The sequence below is a fragment of the Saccostrea cucullata genome, unplaced genomic scaffold (genome assembly GCF_032062105.1).
Source record: "Saccostrea cucullata isolate Sc308-1 unplaced genomic scaffold, CSIRO_AGI_Scuc_v1 ctg365, whole genome shotgun sequence".
Classification (NCBI taxonomy): Eukaryota; Metazoa; Mollusca; class Bivalvia; order Ostreida; family Ostreidae; genus Saccostrea; species Saccostrea cuccullata.
Genome location: NW_026936150.1, coordinates 126,917 through 133,008, shown reverse-complemented (window position 1 = coordinate 133,008; position 6,092 = coordinate 126,917). Strand labels below are relative to the sequence as shown.

The window sequence follows — 6,092 nt, the reverse complement described above, 5'->3', positions numbered from 1 at the left end:
ATCGTAATTCGCCGGATATTGATTCAATATATTGACAAGGCTGGTGCGCGGATCCAATATCCAGCAAGACTACTGTCTTGCCCATTCGCAATGTTTACTGCTTTATATCTGTTTCGGTTTCCCTCTAAAATTTTGATTTATTTAATAACTAGCAAGTTGAATTGCAATTCAAAATCAAAAGATGATTTGAGGTTTTAACTTAAAAAAAAAGGGGGGGTCAGGAATGCATTCCGAAAAATCTAAGTGAACCAGAGCCCCTCCCCAACCACACTTCCCCAAAATCAAAACAAAGTCAAGTATACAATACTGGCGAGTGTGTGTACTGGTATTATATAGATATTTTTTAAATGGTTTATAAACTTGTACAGATGGCAATATTAATGCACAAGGGAGAGACAAGCACAGCAACCTACAAATTCTAAAATCAGTGGTTTAGATTGCCTCAATTGTCAAATTATAAACCCTATGCTCAGTGTTACCAAATAAGATTAAATAAACCACAAGTTTGTCTTAAATGTTCATACAAATATAAAAAAAAAATATATCCGACTTTTTATCGTCTTTAAAGAATCTTTACTTAACATTGTGAAGGGGGGGGTTCTCATACAAGTTTACAAATTTACATACCGGGTATACCTTAAATAGTCATCATATTTTGTAATTTTTAGAGATGTTATACCTATAAGTGTACAAAAATGAGCTTTTGAATTCAGCAATTCGAAAAATCAAATACGCGCATAAAATTTAATTGCTGAATGACATACACATGTATACTATTATATATAATAGTACCTTCTGTCCTTGAATATATATATAAAAAAAAACTGTTACTTCGTTGGAACATTATCAAAGAGCTTACGTGCAATGGCCTATATTTATTATTTACTTTGGTAGATCTTCGAATTTATAACTGTATTTTTCACTGCACAAACAATACCATTTAAAGCAACTCGAACTGAAGTCATGTTGTCAAGTAAATTTTATATTAACTGCATGCCTCCCGGTTAATTCAAAATTTACATCTCTCTCTCTCTCTCTCTCTCTCTCTCTCTCTCTCTCTCTCTCAGATTTTCTTTTGAAATCACCTCACCAGACACCAAAAAGAAGCAAACTTAGTTTTTACGAGGTGAGTTAAATTAACCGCATCTTCTACGCGTTACCGACTCGATATCTAGCTGAAGTTACGACTGGATTTTCTAGATTTCAGGAAGCAGAAACTACTATGGTAAGACATTTTTGAATATTTTTATTTACTTCAAATATTGTTTATTCAAATGTTTTTCATGCGTAATAAATAAAAAGTGTAACCACGAGGGTTGTTCGAAAAGTTCGTGGACACCTGTCATATCTTTTTTATTTAACGTCATGTACTAACCAAATTTGGTAGAAATGTTTTAACAATAAATCCAGATTATTCGTATTAAAAAAAATTAAATTATCATGATTTATTTCAAAACTATCCAGAATAAAATCTGCAAAAATCGGATCGCGGAGCAGGTCAAAATTTAGTAATTTACAAACAACACATGAAATAAATATGACAATGTCTGTGGTCATATTCTCTGTAAAATGGAACAAAAACGAAAAAAAAATCCTAAACTTTTTAAATTAAGAACTGTTCCATTGATTCGTATTCCAAATTATGGCTTAATATCTTCATTCGTTGAAAAGAAATCAACTTGGGAAGTTAGGTAGTCCTCATTGAGAGCGACAAAACCGATGACGTTGTTAACGTCACAGAGCAGCAGATAACGATGCAATTTTGTGTCATACTCGGGAAAAATCCTGAATAAAATCTAAAATGTAAAAGGAATCAAAAATTATGTTACAATTAAGTCGTGTATGTGTTTATAAATGGTACAGACGGTATTTGAGAGACAGAGGCTCTGTATCGGACGAGGACAATCTGTGAAGAAAAGGTTTATCTGATAAAATGTTATCAAAAACTTTAAAAATTTGGAACGTCATGGAAAGACATCTAGGCGCTTCCGAGTTGCTGATTTTGTGAAAGCATCTAAGTGCTAAAAGAAAGAAAACATTGACGAAGGAAATTATATAACGAGAACAATTGTTAGAAAAAAAGAATTTCAAGTGCTAGAAAAAGCTTTTTACTAAGTATTTATTAAACTAAACTGTTGAAATGTATAGCCTGGATAGTATTTTTAAGAAATTCTTGACGCTATGTTTTTGACGTTATATTGTCGTTAAGCATGCTCCGCGGGTACAAACATGTTGATTTTAAAATGAAGTAAATTGAATTCTATGAAATCGAATAAAATTAAACTGAACACTTCAACAAACCAAATATTTTTTACCAGACTTAGAGCTTTTTTTCTGGATACTACTGGCAGAAGTACAAGAAATACAAAATAACTGGTACGTGAAACAGTATATAGATAGGCAAGCTTGCTCCGAAAATCAAGGACCAAAAAGGAGTCTTAATATTCTCCATCGTCCTTCTTTATAATAGAATTTTTAAACATACTATCCAGTCATGCTGTAGCTTCAGAACCGTGGCGTTTTAATTTTTATATGTTATAGTCTAAAACTTAAAATATTTAGAAATAAAACGCTACATTTCTGCAGCTTGATATATTGCAGAGTTTATACGATAAATTCTTTCTGAAAGGACAATATCAAAAACCACGTATGGCGCAGTAGTAAAATCGATAATACGCTTACATTTCGAACACCCTTGAGTGTTAATGAAGAAAAGCTTGCAAGGTTTCAAGATGATAAACATCAACGTAGTTTATTTGATAACATTAAAAATATGTCATTTTCAGAAATTTATTACCTTCGCCAGTGTGTTGTTGTTGGCAACAGTGATTGAGAACGAAGCTAGATTCAAGAACATCCCTTGCTACTCTTGTGACTATATTATGCGTTTCTGTAGCTTCCGGTGTCGTCATCAGCCGAGTTCGGCCCAGAACTACTACTGCAATGACTTCTGTGAACGGAGGAACGAGCGCTGTTACCTTGAGTGTAGGGAAGATCGCGAGGGTTACGACTGACCCACCGCCCACAGAAACCAGGCACCCGGACAATGAGCGCTGATACACCACTGACAGAAATAACAACCAACACCTCAGCTCTTATGTAAAACTTAATTCTATAGGATCAATAAATATTACACAGCTTTTTGGTACGTATTTTTGTATGTATGGAAAATACTTATGAAATACTGTTAATTTTTCAACGAATCATAAATTATTTGGAGATAACGAAGAATATATTCAATTGAAAGCTCAAAAGTCCAACAATAGCGAATCAAGCACGGACATCTAAAGCATCCAGAGGCGGGATCAAATGCCTTGGAAGAATGAACACCCCCTATTGACCATGATCAGGAAATAACGGGAAAATCCGTCGATGATTCAGTGTGTAAATGATGGCCTATCAATTAGTATGAAAAACGCCACATGGGATATATTGTATTTGTTTCATCAACTTGTTTGTCAATAAATTACCTCGTCTAAGAAGTTGTTCATACGTAGAGCATGCATGTTTTTACGTATAGAATAACTGAAAGATGGAAATCACAGGCATCTGACGTTACTTATTTTTAGGTCACCCGAGTCACTCGGGTGACCTTAATAAAATCATTCATTACTGCCAGTGTGGGATAGTGAAATTCCACCGTGAATCTTGTCCCCGAGGTGGAATTTCACTATCCCACACGAGTATGTAATGAATGATTATTTTTCTGGCAATATTTTCCATCTAATTAAAAATCTGAATACACCATCGCAAAAATTGGGTCGAGGTAAAGTGTGGCCTATCCATCCCTATTTTCTCTTCTTTATGTCAATATAGATGAAACACATGGAGATACCGAACAGTATTCAAGATCAAAACTCCATAAAACAATACAGAATAGGAGCAGGGCAAACAGGGACCTCCAAAACATCGGAGGTGGGATAGGGTGCCATGGAGGAGTGAGCATCCCTGCAACCGGTCACATCCACCGTGTGCTCTTTGTCACCATCGGGAAATAACGAAAAAAAATCCGTCGTCGATTCAGTGTATAAATAATGGACTGAAAATTTGCATGAAAAGCGTCAGTCAGCATTTGACCCAATGATAAATTGTATTTACTGACAAGGTCATTGTATCGACCATAGAACTTACGAAATGATGACTTTAAACGAGACTGCTGAAATTCTTGTTTCATCATCTTATTTGTCAATAATTAACCTAATTAATTAATTAGAGCATGCTCTTGCGTATTGTATAAACTCCGTATGAAGGTACGAGGGTTGATCCAAAAGTAATGTCACAACTTTGATAATATTGCTATAAATCGACGTAAAATAACAAAATTAAACATGATAAAAGCTTTCTTTATTTCAAATCAGACCTGAAAAATTCAAAGGAATATGATGCATACTTTACAAAATATCGGATTTTAAACAATGAGCGTTTATGGTAGTCGCCGCACCTAAATAAAACGTCATATGACGGATACGCACCGTCATACTTTTAAGCGTTTCCCTTCCGTTTTATTAAAAATATTTGTGATTCGCAAACACTTTTACCAATGCCACTTTCTTTAAGAATTCTTGGTACTATTATACACTCACTCTTTTCATAATTAAAATTAAGCCCACTGTAAAATTTTTTTGAACAGTAGCATAAGAGAAACTTAAAAATTCACATGTCACTCTATACGTTTGTTTGTTTTTGTTTATTTTTACAATGTCAGACACCATTGAAAGTTTCTGCCCGATTTCCTATCTTTCGGTCTTCTTTTCCTCTGCTGATCATTCAGTGGCCAATCAACCGCCCAAAATTGCTGAAACCATCTATTAAGATGTACGTCTCTTATTTACATTCTTTATTCTGTAAGTCTGATTAATTAACGTAATTGTCGTAAGTGATGATTCCCATATTTTGAAGCAAAAATGCATTACAACTCGTGGAGCCGTTTTTTCCCATTTCGACAATCCCTCTGGTCAAACAGAGTGAAACAACAATGTTTATGATCACAAATACCAATGCGCCGTCATTTAATTTTCAATTAAAGACTAGAAAAAGACGAGTATTGTGTCTTTTTAAAAAAATGGAAGATTAGATGCTTTTTTAGAATCTTTAAATGTGTTTGTCTTTTTTATTCTAAGAAAAAAATACACTTTAAAACGTGACGTTCCGTTGTGACGCGGTGACACCCCCTATGCTCTATGTTTTAAACATCTATGAAATAAATACAAATAAACATTTTTTAATTAAAATTTCAATGTTACTTAGATTTATATTTGTGCATCTTTTGGTATATTGTATTTGATAATATGACGCCAAATATAAAAGATATGGACACTGTGACATTACTTTTGGATCAACCCTCGTATATTGCTGCATAAGTAGGGGGAAGTTGACGATAGAAAAGTTAAAGTCATCACGTTTATCATAGAGCTTGGTTGTTAGATTATCATTAACAGTATCTAGTTTAAGCTTTGCATATGACCTTGTTCTGCTTTCAGAGTCACATAGTGGTTTACTTGAACTTGAACTTGAAGTTGAACTTTATTCTCATAACTGACAAAACAGTGAAGAGAAGATATATACAGTACAATGAACATGAAATATTACATGCATGAAGAAAGGATAACAGAGTAATATCAACCAAGAGAGCTAACTCTCACAATTATAATGTTTAACAATTTACAAATCTTGCAGAGTTGATAAGTATTGGTTACATTAAAAAGCATTTCAAATTTCAAAATATTTGGATTCAAATAAAAATATTTTGACAAATACATGACTCTTGAGTTCTTTATAGACACATCTAAGTAGTGAAATTCATCCCCAATGTCACTGCTATTACATAATTTACAAATTCTGTTTTCTCTAGGGATGTTAAACCATCTACCAGTTTCAATTGGTAATTTTGTATTCCCAGTTCTAAATAAACAATATTTCTTGGATTGTTTTGGAGGCAAATTCAACAAATAGTCTTCAAAAATTAATGATTTTTTAAAGATTCTATAGTTCAAACCTTTAGGGGAAGTTTGCACTTCACTAAACCATGTTTGTTTAAACTGATCTAAAAGAATGGTATATACTTTATTTTTAAGCCAAGATATATTAATTGA

The 6,092-nt window shown here is 33.3% G+C and overlaps 1 long non-coding RNA gene across 1 annotated transcript; it reads left to right on the top strand.

The window, feature by feature from the left end:
* Positions 1 to 1,099: 1,099 nt before the first annotated feature.
* LOC134244877 (uncharacterized) lies at positions 1,100 to 3,142 on the top strand. The gene is made up of 2 exons (XR_009987307.1): positions 1,100 to 1,225; positions 2,787 to 3,142. It is a non-coding gene; the product is annotated as an uncharacterized LOC134244877 (long non-coding RNA).
* Positions 3,143 to 6,092: the final 2,950 nt, after the last annotated feature.